Raw genomic sequence first — 14825 nt, 5'->3', positions numbered from 1 at the left:
ATGCTGTAGCTACCACGTATTCTGCCTCTGCTGTAGACAATGCCACAATGGGCTGTTTCTTAGAAGCCCATGAAATTTCTCCTAAACCCATGTGAAATAGATAACCGGATGTGCTTTTCCGATCATCCACACTTCCAACCTAATCGCTATCGGTGTATCCAACAAAATCTGAACTTTCTGAAAAAGTATATAAGATGCCAAATCCTTTTGTACCTTTTACATACCTCAGAATCCTTTTTGCTGCCTACCAATGTGCTTCTTTCGACCTCTCCATGAATCTGGAAATTAAACTAACAACAAACACTATATCTGGCCTAGTTGCAGTCAAATACATGAGGCTGCCAACTATGCTCTTGTACACGCTAGGATCAAAATCCTTGTTGTTGTCCTCTTTGTTGAGTTTTAATCCCATTACTGTGGGAGTGATTGTTGCCTTGCTGTCCTGCATGTTAAATCTGACCAACACTTCATTTACATATTTTGCTTGTGAAATAAGAATTCCATTTTCATTTTGATCTACTTCTATTCCTAAGAAGTATCTCACCAAACCCATGTCAGTCATCTCAAATTCTTCTTTCATGACTGATTTGAAATTTTTAGTGAGGTAGTCATCATTACCTGTAAAAATTACATCATCAACATATAACACAACAATTAAAATTTTACCATCCTTTTCTTTGATGTAGATGGTGGGTTCTCCCTCACACTTCAAAAATCCATTTTCCAGTAGATAGGAATCTATCCTACTGTACCATGCTCTGGGTGCTTGCTTCAGCCCATAAAGAGCTTTCTTCAATCTGCACACTTTGTGCTCTTGTGCTTTCTTCTCATAGCCTGGAGGTTGTTCAATGTAAACCTCTTCTTTTAACACTCCATCTAGGAATGCTGACTTCACGTCCATTTGGTAAAATTTCCATTTGTTTTGTGCTACTATGGACAGCATTTCTCTCACGGTTTCCATTCTTGCAACCTGTGCGAAAGTCTCCTCATAGTCTCTCCCATATTGCTGCTTGTATCCTTTGACAACAAGTCTTGCCTTGTGCCTTTCTATCTTGCCTTCAGCATTGCTCTTGGTCTTGTAGACCCATTTAACTCCAATGACTTCTTTACCTTTTGGTAGCTCAACCAAATCCCATGTCTTGTTTCTTTCTATGGCATTGATATCCTCATCCATAGCTTCTATCCATTTCCTATCCTTAATAGCATCTTCGAAATGAATATGGTCATCAACATGACAATATAAAGCAAACAAGGAATTTATTCCTTCATCATAAATATCACTTAAATTTCTGAATTTCTTACCTCTTTCACTCAGTGTGCAAGTGCTTGAAGACGCACTTGAATTTCCTCCTTGTGGTGTGCTTGGAGAAGCACTTTCATTTCTCCTCAAGAGTGTCTCTTGCTACCCTTGTGTTGGTGCTGCTGTTTGGGGATGTATTTCAGTCATGTCCTCATCATCTTCATCATGAGGCAAACAGTTTTTAACATTAACTATTTTCTCTATGCTTCCATCCCAAGCTTCCTCTTCAATGAATTGAATATCTCTACTCACAAAAAACTTCTTGGTAGATGGAATATACAACTTGTAAGCTTTGGATTCCTCACTGTATGCAATAAAAATACATTTATCCCCTTTGCCGTCCAATTTCCTCCTTAGCTGATCTAGAATGTGTGCATAAGCCACACATCCAAAAACTTTCATGTGGGTGACTCCTTGTTTTCTCCCACTCCATGCTTCTTCCGACACTCTGTTAATGACTGCTTTTGTAGGACACCTATTCAAAATATATACTGCACAGTGTACAGTTTCAGCCCAATAATCATTTGACAAATGCTTTGCCTTTAGCATGCTCCCCACCATATCCATGATGGTCCTATTCTTCCACTCAGCAACTCCATTTTGCTGTGGGGCGTACCTAGTTGTAAACTGTTTGTGAATTCCATTTTCTCTACAAAACCGTAGGAATTCTTTGGAGATATACTCACCTCTTCTGTCAGTTCTCAAAACTTTGATGCGTAGCCCACTTTGATTTTCCACAAGTGCTTTGAAATTTCGAAATTTTTCAAACATTTCACTTTTGTTCTTCAGGAAGTAAACCCAAGTTTTTCTAGTAAAATCATCAATGAATGTTAGAAAATATTGGATGTCTGCTCATGATGGAGTTTACATCGGTCCACATAAGTCTGAGTGGACAATCTCTAAGGGTGCCTTTGCCCTTATGATTTTCCCAAATGGAAAACTTTCTCTATGTTGTTTCCCCAAAATACAAGCTTCACAAAGGCTGTCTGGTTTCTTTATCAATGGTAATCCTCTTACCATTCCTCTTCTACTCAACAAGTTAAGACCTCCAAAATTGAGATGTCCAAATCTCAAGTGCCACAACCAATTTTCATCCTTTGGTTGGCTTTGGAAAGCCTCTTGGGTAACTGCCGCAATTTCTTCTTTGTTTTTCAAATCTACCCTTATTCTGAGAGGGAACATTCTGTTCCTCGTCATCTTCACTTCAACAATACAACGTTTTCTAGGTGCTCTATCCATGATGGTGCATACATCATTTACAAAGAAAACATTGTAACCCTTTTGAACAAGCTGTCCAATACTTAAGAGGTTACACTTCATTCCAGGAACATAATAGACATCTGCTATGGTTTTCTTTTCTCCTTTCTTTGTAAATATTTTTACTTCTCCTTTTCCCATAACAGAAATTTTACTATTAGTCCCAAGTGTGACTTGTGATTTCACACTCCGATCTAAAGCAAAAAACAGGGCTATGTTTCATGTCATATGGTTACTACAACCGGAATCTAGAAACCATATATCTTCACTATTTGTTTCAGCCATATTACAAGCTAACAACACATTATCTTGGTTGATATTTTCTCTAGTGATATTTGCACTAGATCCATTATTCATATCATGCTGCTTCTTCCTACACTCATTGGGATAATGCCCATATTTCTTACAATAATAGCATTGGACATTGGATTTTTCATACCTTTGTCCTTGAGCATGATGTTGTTCACTTTGTTGGCTGCTGCCTTGGCCTTCATTCTGATTTGGATTGCTGCCTCTTCCTTGAGCATTTGCTGGACTGTTTCTTCCACCTCTGTTTTGGCTTCTGCCTCTTCCTCTCTTGTTTCCTCTGCCTTGACCTCTTCCTATTCCAAAGGGCATCTGGGTCTTGAAGGCTTGCTCTAGAGATGAGTTTTCATTTCTACTCAACCTCTGCTCATGTGTTATCAGTGATGCATGTAGTTCATCAACTGAAAAATTTGTGAGATCCTTTGTCTCCTCTATGGTGATGACAATCACATCAAACTTTGAGGGTAGGACCTTCAACAGTTTCTCCACAATCCTCCTTTCTTCAAGAACTTCTCCATGAGTCCTTATTTGTGTGACGAGACCAATCACATGTGTGAAGAATGAGTCAATATTGTCTGACTCCTTCATGCGCAGATTCTCAAAATATTTCCTCAACAATTGTAGTTTTGCTGTCTTCACTTTCTCCATGACTTGATAGGCTGTCTTGAGAGTTTTCCATGCTTCTTTGGATGTCTTAGCTGCTGCTAACCTTGGAAACATGCTTCCATGTACTGCTTGATACAAGAAGAAGAGGGCTTTTGAATCCTTCTTCGTGTAGCTCTTCAACAGATCTTTCTCTGCCTGAGTTAGATTATTAAACTCATTTTCATCTGCTGGTTCTTTAAAACCATCTTCAACTATCTCCCATAAGTCTTGTGAGGCAAACAGGGCTCTCATGGTTATTTCCCAATAGTCATAGTTTTTCTCATTAAACTGTGGGAGCTGAGTATTAAAAATACCCATGCTAGTGCTTGCCATTCTTGCACTCTAAATTGTGCTTCAAATATAGTCAAGTATTTAAATAACTGGCTTGAGGAATACCTTGGATTTTTCACTGAATCTTCACTCTGCTGGAGAAGCTGCTGCAGCAAAAGGAACCTTCCTTCAGCTTCCTTGACGCCTTCAAAGAGCCTGGACTAGCTTCGACACCAGTTGTTGGGAATTTTTCTGGTAAAATTCCAAAAACAAAAGAACTTAAACACAACAGAGAATGATGCTCTGTTTTCTAACGCACAGGATCTTAACACAGCGGAACAAAAAAAAATGTTTCCAGAACACAGAGTTTTCCACACACATAAAAACTTGTATTCATTAAAAGACTGTTGTTACAACATATGCTTCTTCCTCTCTCACAGAGGGATTTACAAAAAAAAAATCACACACTGTTGTGTCTATTTTATATGCTATTTCTATACGCTATTTCGTTGCTGTGGCTTTCTTTTACATTCACGCGCTGCTGCTTGTTACAGATGCACTGCTGTGCTTTTTCACATTCCTTACTCACTCACTCTCACTCTCTCTTTTTTTTGTTACATTGTTGTTCTGGGTATATATATATCATCTATTACAAAAAAAATCTCTGCTAGGTTATGCGTGGAGGTGTCTTGATGAACCACCAACCACATTTATAATCTAAGATGGGCCTCTGACACAAATCGGCCCTTTCTGGTGCTCTGCTGGGGTAGACGCAGTAAACAGTAAATGAAACCCATAACCTGTTAATGCTTTTAGCTGCTCGAGGCGCGTCCTTCTTGGTCTCGACCATTCTTCTTCTTTAATGCTGTTGGTGAGCAGTTATGGCGTAAAGCTTTCTTTCTTCTTTGGGAACACAAAAGATAGGTTAAAACATAAATAAGGCATGGCGGTGGCGAACACAAGCCAGAACAAATCTCAGCCGTCGGATCTACAGATGAACGGCAGGATCGCATCGCAGAAAGAAAACGTTATCGGGGAATGAGGCGAGGTGAGAAGCGGCGATGTGCGATGTGCGATGATATCGCTTCGCAATATCGCAATTGACGGATACAAAGGCAAAGGGCTTAACGCACAATGGGCAAAAATTTGCAATCTGCGATCTCATCGCATCGCAGGAAACAAAGAACGTAGCGGGGCAATAGATCGTGGATGCGATTTGCGATATGGGATAATATCGCATCGTTGCGTCGGGAAAAAAAATTCAGGAGAACACATGGAGACAATGGTCATGAATGTGATTTGTGATCTGCGTTGAGATCGCATCGCAAGGGAAAAATATAACTGCAGTTGAAATTATCATTTCAACAGTATCTATAGCCTTTGTCGTCTCCGAATGAAATTCGATCCCATTCACCTTTAAATGTAAATCTCGCTTAACAACGAGAAGTACGCAACTCAATCATCCAGCATTTTCTGCAGATTAAGTGGATCTAAAGGTAAAGTATATGTGTCTCTTCTTTGTAGGATCCAAATTTTATTCATCTTTTTCGTCGTATGTCTCCACGTGGGAAATTGCAGTGTCTACAACATTCGTCGTTTTCGAACAACGGAGGGGATTCAAAGAGAATTTTTCTTTCTCCAATTTCTCCTTTGGGAAAATGGTATCTACAGCCTTTGTCGTTTCCGAATGAAATTCGATCCCAACCACCTTTAAATGTAAATCTCACTTAACAACGAGAAGTACGCAACTCAATCATCCAGCATTTTCTGCAGATTAAGTGGATCTAAAGGTAAAGTATGTGTGTCTCTTCTTTTTAGGATCCAAATTTTATTCATCTTTTTCGTCATATGTTATACTATGCAAAAGCTTGCAAGGAAGTGTGATTTTAGGACGTGTAATGATAATCTGATATTTTTTTAAATATTAACCTAAATTTATATATTAATTTTTTAATATTAATATTAGATGTTTTTTAATATGGCAGGAAAATAAAATTAATATTTTCAAATATTGCACTGGAAAAGAAAATTATTGATGTTATTTAAAATTTAATATATTTATATGATATGGTTTTTTTTTTTTTAAATTTATTTTACAAATATTTAATTAAAAGAAATATTAAAAGGTTTTGAATTGTAGTTTTTTTATTTATATGATTATTTTCATTTTTTGGACAGACATTAATTTTTTATTATTTAAACATCATCTACATACTAGATACTAAATTTATTGGATTGTATAATAAACCTCTCAAAGCAATAATAGATGAAATCTGCATAGATATATTTTTTTTTATTTATGTACTTTTGCTGCTGTAGACACAGGGACTAATAAACATTGCAACTACATGGCTTACAGTCTTGTGGTAGGTAGCTTTCATGGCCTACATTCTTAAAATGTTGCTTTTCAAGAACGTAATCCGAAGAGAATTTGCATTCCATCGAAACATTTCCATAGAGTTTCAACCCTATCTGGGGTTTATAATGTCGGAAAATTTGAAGAAAGAATTAGTGTGCTCATCTGTACATGGGGAATGATTATCCAGATCGTCGAACACAACTGTCCGGCCGGCTAATCTGCCTAATGAAAGGACTAAGGTCGTTGAATTTGATTTCAATAACTACATGCGTTCAAAGGCAATGGCAGTGAATGAAGCATTGGATAAGGCCATCCCACTTAGTTATCCAGAGAAAATATATGAATCCATTAGGTATACCCTTCTAGCAGGAGGGAAACGGGTTCGTCCTCTTCTGTGCTTTGCAGCGTGTGAGCTTGTGGGAGGGACCGAGGAGCTCGCTATGCCAACTGCCTGTTCAATGGAGATGATCAACACAATGACTGTTATTATTGATGACTTGCCTTGCATGGACGACGATGAATTACGGCGAGGTAAGCCTGCAAACCATCTGGTCTTCGGCGAAGACACTGCTATTCTCACAGCGGGTGCTCTTCTCTCACTTGCATTTGAGCACATTGTAGCCTCCACAAGCAAATCTGTGGGGAATAATCGAATTTTGAGCATAGTATCTGAAATGGCTAGAGCGGCTGGCCCTCAAGGGCTTATGGGTGGCCAGACTGCGGATCTCGCGTCTCAGCGGAATGCTTCTGTTGACCTTAACACTGTGGAATGGATTCATATTCACAAGACTGCGCTGCTCTTGGAGTGCTCGGCTGTGTGTGGGGCCATCATCGTCGCTGCCTCGGAGGATGACATTGAGAGAATTAGAGGGTTTAGCCGTTGCGTGGGGCTTCTGTATCAGGTAGTGGATGACATACATGATCTCACAAAATGTCGGAAGAATTAGGAAAGAGTGCAGGAAGGGATTTCGTTAGTAATAAGGCTACTTATCCCAAGCTCATAGGTTTGGAGAAAACAAAGGAGTTAACCGGTGAATTGTCGAACATAGCTAAGGACGAGTTATCTTGCTTCGATCCAACAAAAGTTGGACCTTTGTTCGGTTTTGCAGATTACGTTGCACACAGACAGAAGTGAAAAAACCTAGTAAAAGCATTGTAGTGTGCGATGTTGTGCTTTGTATTGTGTTTCTGTGAGTCTGTCTGTTGTTTTTATATTTGCTATGTCTTTACAAATCATATCATTGAGCCGAGAGGTTTATTCTACAGCCTGGTATGATGTGTAGTTTTATCTGTTGCTTTTACATTTGTTGACAAATTATATCATTGAGAAGAGAGGCTCATTCTACAGCCCAGTATGATGTGTAACTCTGTTTGTCTCTCAACAAAGTTGAAATTTTGCTCATGTCCACCAAAATAAAAATAAAAATAACTATGCAAAACATTTAAATAATATTAGCTCATAAAAAAATTTGCACGGGAAGAAAGTGGATCCCTCTCTACTCATGTTAGATCCGTATTTAAGATGGATCTATATCCATATTTATAAGTTTGGATCTCCTTCAATCGTGTGAATGAATAATCAAGAGGTTACGTTTTGGACCAATGGGTAGATTTCTGTCAGTTTGCAACTATTATTTCACAGTATTTTAGTGTAGTATGGATGTGCAACTAGGCAAGTTTTAAATAGTACAGTTTTGAGATAAAATTGAATTACCATTTCGCAATAGTTCTAGTGTGGGTGGATTGAAGCAGTGAAATATGGATACAGTCTTTGAGTCTTTTGTAATGGAGTTCGAGGAACAACACATGGAAATATTGAATATGATTAGATGGATCTTTTCTAAGATTTTTTTCGAACTTGGGAATGTTTGAGGGAAGTTTCGTAGGCATGGTTGGCATGTTTGGATCATGATGTTGAGGATAATTAACCAGTTAGCTCAAATTAGCCATGAATGGGAGAAATGACCAAGTAACAACATTTCTAATAGGTGCTCCTGTATTACCTCCAAAATGGGGACCCATATTATTGCCTCCCTAATTAGAACTAATGTTTCTGCTAGTTTTTTTAGGCTTCAAAGGTTTCAAAAGCAGAGGAAGAATTGGTTGACTCAAAGGAGCTAAAGTCTGAAGGTGGACTAGGGCATGGGGGCTTTACTCCGAGGCAATACCATACCACATGGGTTCATATTGGGGGATATATATTGAGGAAAAAATTGCATAATATATTGGGGGATATATATGTTATAATGGGTTTTTACGTTGACGGGTATAAACAATGGAGCTCAAAGTAAATGAAAAAATATAAAGGGGTATAAAAATGGTTAATGAAAAAATGGATACCTACAATATGTAGTAGAAGTTGGGGTTTTTAAAATTGGGTTCGTATTGGTAGGGGGATAAATAATGTGATTTTTAGGGGTATTTTCCAATATGTAGTCAAATTAGGGGTATTGTTTAATATGCCGCGCACACAAGTGATAGGTGAAAGGTTCATTGAGTGAAACCCATGGACTAGGTGGAGGAACTTTGACTCATTGAGTTGGGGAAGCAAAGGTTCTAAAGGAAAATAGGGATGAGGACCATGTATTATCCTTGATTAGTGCCTAGCAGATGCAATGGTGTTCAGAAAAAGATGGATGCCTTGATTTTTGTTGGTTTACAGCTATTCTTTCAATGAAATGTTGTCATGCCTACTTTCAGAGTATTTGTAGTGATGAGTGTAGTAAGGAATAGGGATGAAAATTGAAGTTGTCATTATTGATTTAGTCTATCATAGAAGTGTAGAAAATTATTTTCCATGTAAATAGGAAGGGAACATCATAGAGGAAGAAGTTTTTTTTATTATTGTTAAATTTTTTATTATATGTAAATGTATTGAATGGAAAATAATTTTGTTGAAGAATTCTATACTCAAATCTTCAAATTTCTTGACTATGGCACAAGTGGCATGTGACAACTTGTTTGTTTATATATCAAAGGTTATAATAAACTTACTTGAGACATTTCTAGTGGTTGAAAGAGATGTGAGGTCTCAATATTTTAGAGGAAGATTAGAAGTTTTACCCATAAGTAACCTTTGTTAATGACTCTAAGTCAAAATCACACATACACTTTAATCAATAGTATTGTAGACATTGAAATAAAGAGACTTGAAGAATAAAATAGAACAAAATAAAAACAAATAAACCCTTAATTGAATATATTTAAAAACAAATGGTTTTAAAGAGAGAAATCTAAATAATTCTATGTTCATGTTGTAGAATCCTTAAAGAATACTCAAATTCACCTCAAAGCAGTTGAAATGATCATAGTAAAAAAATCCCACCAAAGAGATCTAATATTAAAGAGATCTGATATTGAAGTCTCTCCTTTCCCAATCCCCAACAAAAACCAATACAAAGTTTCTTAATTCCCAATCTCCAATGGAAACTAATAAAATTTATAGAATTATGCACAAAATGCATATATAATTAAGAAGAGTTATTGTTGGGTTTTGTAGATTACACTATACCTAAACACAGTTGGAAAAACCTAGTAAAAGAATTGTATTGTATGTTATTGTGCTTTGTTTTATATGTGTTGTTGCATGAGTATGTGCATTGCTTTTACATATGTTATTCTTTCACAAGGCATATCATATTTATAAGTTTTGATATCTCTAATCATCAAATGAATAATAAAGTGGTTTTGTTATGGACAAATGCCTTGATTTTTGTCGGTTTACAACTATTCTTTCAAGAAACAATGGTAGTACCTACTTTTAGAGTATTTATAGTGTAGTATGGATGTATAACTAGGTTAGTTTTTCTTTGTACAATTTCAAAAGGAACTTAAATTAGCAATTGTTGTTGTTCTAGATGGTGTAAAGAGGTTGAAGTGTTTTATTTTGAATTTAATTTAGAGTGAGAATTTTATAATTGGAGGTATAATTGTATAATTCAAAGGGGTGTTAATGTTAAATATTTTTATTGATAAGAATTTATATGGAAAGAAAGCATAGAAATGATAAAGAAAGTTTTATATAAATATATATGGCAAAATAACTTTTAGACGTTAACTTTTTTTTGTTTATCAATTTGTCCGTGTTGTCCAAAGATGACTACAAGATTAACTTCGGCTTGAGAAATCATGATCTATGGGCATCTTAGCCATCAAAATCTTGCCCATGGAATTTCAAACCAGTGACCTTCACATCACAAACTCACTTAATAGTACACCCCATCATTATCTATTTTATACCTCATGGTAATTTTTAGGCAAATTATATTAAAGAATATGTATTTTATTTTTGTAGTATGTAGGGAAATGAAGGATAATACTTAACCTGGATAAGGAAACAAGTAATATTCAATATAAAAGAAGAGAAAAGTGTGAGGGTTTTACACACAACTAGAGGGTTTCATACAAAACCATGAGAGATATCTTGAGCTCATGTCCAAAATTAGAAAATAAATGGTCTATGTTTGTTGGAATATTATGGAAAAGTTTGTATATAAAAACTACATTTCTACAAGAATATATGTAGAAGGGTACATATGCACTAGGGATTGTGGAGTAGCAAGGAAGAACATAAATAATGGATTTGCGTCATCTTAGTTTCCACCTTTATTCATTTTTTTAGTGAGTATCATATGAGTAGGACCTTGTAGTTTCTAGAAGTGGTGTGGAGTATAGTCAAGAGTTAGGCGACAAAAATAAACATTTCCATGTTATATACAAAACTTAAAGCATATATACTTTTACCAAATCAGACATTATAAGCTAAAAAAGATATATGGATCTATGTCTAGGAATATTATAGAAATAAATGTATAACATATAAGTGCATTCTTACATAAAGTGATGGACAAGTGTATATACATGTGTATACTTTAAAATAGAATGCCAAAACACAAGTGGTGGATTTGAGTTTTCTTAATTGCTAGATTTTATATTTTATGTGAGCATCATATGAGGAATATATTGCAACTTCTAAAAGAGGTGTGGAGTGTAAAATCAAATGAGTCTATGCTACAATGTGATTAATGGAATTCATGTTAAGAAAAATAAGAGAATATTGTGCTGCTTATCAAGTGAAACATTGCTAATTTTTTCCTCAACGATGAGTGTTATGGAATTTTTTTCTTAAGGATGGGTTTAGAAGCCACAAAAAATTGGACAAAAGACACTCAAGAGCTCATCCCAAATAATCCAAGAACATAGAGAAACTTCTATTGAAAGGTTGTTAGGTCTAATATGCAAATCAACATTTGAATAAGGTCCCCTTGTCCAATATTTATCTCTAGGTCCTCACATAAAGACCTATGGTGAACACAACAAACAATAGTAGACATTAGAAATATCAAAGTAAAATTGAAAAATTAGTGTAAAATAATTGTAATTTAAATGCATAAATGTAAATCTTTTATAGTAACACTGAAATTGAGACATAAATCATTAGCTTATTATCAAAAAATAGGCATCAATACAATGCATTATGATCACTTGACTCTTGTCATGGGAACCAAAGGTCTCCCCTTACAATATTTCACTTCAAAAAAAATGTGAGAGATAAGAGGGGCTCAATAGAAGATTAAGAAGGTAGTAAAAAGATAAGGAAATTGGGGTTTCTTTGCTGAGGGGATGACTTAAAAGCTCAAGTAAGTAGTCTCAAATCAAAGATAAATTTACCATGATTTAGTTGCTCTTGTTAAGGGATAAGAAAACAAGACAAGATAGACAAAGTGGTATAAAAAGCCTTAAGTTAGTCTCATACACATTTTTTTGATCTCAAGTTCTAAATTTATAGTAAATCAATGATCATTCGAGATCTAGGTGTCACTAACAACTCACCAACACATTATGAAAATACCTCATTGAAAGTAAGTTTTACAACCCATAAAAATCATTCTCTCAAACTTTGTGATTTTATTGGGAATCATAGCCTAGAACTCCCCCCTCCAATCATAAGTTTTAATAATTACACCAATAAAGTTTTTCATCTTCAATCTAAAACTATTAAATTTCCTTTAATAAAGATATTCCTAAAAGAATTTCAATATCTGGAAGTGAACAATCATTATGTCTAAGCATTTTGAATGAATAACTTAAATTTTTTTTGTTGAGGAGACCATTTGTTATGCTATAATTCTCAAAGTCTAAATAATTCATCCTAGAAAGGATTGAAGAGGTCACTTTGGATTCTTTAGGTGGAAATTTTGTTGGTTGACTACTAACCATATTCCATGGACACTAGTGGTTTATTATTTACAGCTAACCAATCTTCTTAAAATAATGTGTTGATTTTTGGATAATTAACCAATTTTCTTTGAATAATGTGGTGCTTTTTACATCACCACTAACTATTTTAGTTGAACAATTTCATTATGTAGGATGACTACTAACCAACTTGATTTGAATATTGTGGTGGTTTCCTTGCTTTACCACTAACCTTAATCACTTCATTAATTTAATTCCCCATTAAAAAGTGTAGGTGTGTGTCTTTTATAAATTGCGCTCCCCACCAAAGGTGTGGACAATATCATCTTTGAGTTTAGAGAATATATAAAATTAGATCTAGGTCATACCCAAAATCATCTAAAATAATTACTTGGTAACTTTTTTCTTTTGTATTTTCTTTTTTTAATGTGCCTTTATCTTTGTCTTAACTATGCAATAAGGTTATAAACCAATCACCCATGTTCTTCTTAGTTTGGTAGACTATTCCCCAAAATCTACACAATTAATTATAAAGTTATATTTTTCATTATAATCCCTTAGAATTGATGAATAAGTTGTTCAACTAATTTGACTCTAAAAATATTTAATTAGTTTCACTAATTCTAAAAAAGAAATCAATTAAATTATAAAATAAAATAATTTTAATTTAAATCTGCAAAAAACTTGGAGAAAGATTACATCAAAAGTGAGGTTTCAATTTGACAAACAGAAGCCTTATTCGTATAAAAAATCCACAAAATTTACTTACGCTATATGTTTCATAATGTAGACCTAATATTCTAAGAACCTGTTGATGCCTCGAAAATCGCTGCAACAACATTGTGGATAACCACCCGATCCGGACCTTAGTATAGCTCCTTTTCCGTTTGGAATAGTGGCTCCGACTGGGGATAATGGGACCAGTTTCCCAAAAGTGGATAAACGGGATGAATGGATGATTTATAAACTAAACTAGCGGTGAGCGAATAACTAAAACTATTAACAAGAATGCGTAAACTATGATCTATCCCGGGAACTTATTGAGCTTTAAAGTGCAGCGCTTGATGATCCGTGTCTATAAACAGGCATATAGATGACTCCATTTAACAGACATGGACATTATTTCATTCATGATTACTATGCTTAAATAGTTAAGCAAAGCGATTAAAGAGATATTACCACACTTATCATTTATATCATTGACATATACATGATTAAAAAGAAAGGCACATCATAAAACATCCAATAGTGGAATGAATATAGATCTGCTGTTACAGCGCATGCATATAATCAATAATAGCAAGAATAATCACATAACAATTCATATGAAAGGAATGAATTCAGACATAGATAGAAATACCATATGAGCTGCTTGACACTCCCAATATCAATCGCTACTTGTAATTCTTCCTTCAACGCAGAAACATTCTCAACAAAGACAATAGTGCACAATTGCATAAAAACTTCCTTGTTGAATTAAGAACAACTGGTCCAGTTTCATAAAAGAATATTGACTGAAGCACAATAGTGCAAACTTCAGTCTTTAAGTCTGGTACAAAGTTTACGACCCTTTCCAAAACAATGAAAGGGTCTATAAATACTAAATTAATCTAAATATCTAATAAACTGAAATCCTACTAAATCGGTATCAATAAATCTTGATCCTATTTTTCTCAGCGATCTTGCAATCGGCGGCATGATTCATCAAGTAGGCTGCTTGCCTTTAAATCTGAGCTGACTTATCGCAAGCATTGGCTCTACTTCAGGAGGTTTGTTGAGGCGCGAACTGAGTTGGGCGGCATAGGTGGCATCCTGAATATCGGGAATCATAAACCCGATCGCATCTGTTAGGCACTTAAGGGCGGCTCTTTGTGTATGCGACTTTACCAAGAAGAACCAATATGTGTCCCAGGTTAAATTGTTAATCCCAGCGATTAATCTCCCCTTTTCCTCTAAATCAGGATAACATGATTGCTCCAATGTGTTCGTTGTTGTCAACTTTCCTGGTGTGCATTGGGAGATCATGTTTGATAAGTAGAGAGTGTTATTAACTAACTCAACTAAATTGCTAGAAGTTGATTTACATCTTGAAGCTACTCTCTCTGCTTTCATTAACTGGGACTGCCATTCTGTGAAGAGTATATCTTTATGTGGTTCTAGGATCCTGGGCAAATTCGCCGCTTGTCCTTGATCAGAATCTTGCCAGTCAAGAAATGCAGCTATGGTTTCTTCGGCTTGATCCAATTCAGTTCTGGCCTTCTCTACCTGCTTATTTATGGATGCCGTTAACTCACACAGTGGCTCTGCCTGGGCGATTTGTTGACACAGAAGCTTAATTTGGGATATTAATGTCGTGTTTATTTGTAATGCTTCTGCCCTAAATTCAGCCACTTGTGGAACGCCCTTTGTTTTCTCGAGCTGTGATGATAATTGAGCAATTTGCTCATCTTTTGTTTTCATCATTTGCTCGTTCACTGCCTTCAATTGTGC

At 35.6% G+C, this 14825-nt stretch overlaps 1 pseudogene; it reads left to right on the top strand.

The window, feature by feature from the left end:
• The first annotated feature begins 6126 nt into the window (after window positions 1–6126).
• Window positions 6127–7272, top strand: LOC149177212 (geranylgeranyl pyrophosphate synthase 7, chloroplastic-like; annotated as a pseudogene).
• The last annotated feature ends 7553 nt before the right edge of the window (window positions 7273–14825 follow it).

This window comes from Pinus tabuliformis, chromosome 4_1, assembly GCF_031772625.1.
Source record: "Pinus tabuliformis cultivar Carrire ecotype Pingquan chromosome 4_1, CPIR1, whole genome shotgun sequence".
Classification (NCBI taxonomy): domain Eukaryota; kingdom Viridiplantae; phylum Streptophyta; class Pinopsida; order Pinales; family Pinaceae; genus Pinus; species Pinus tabuliformis.
This window is presented reverse-complemented; position numbering and strand designations above follow the sequence as displayed.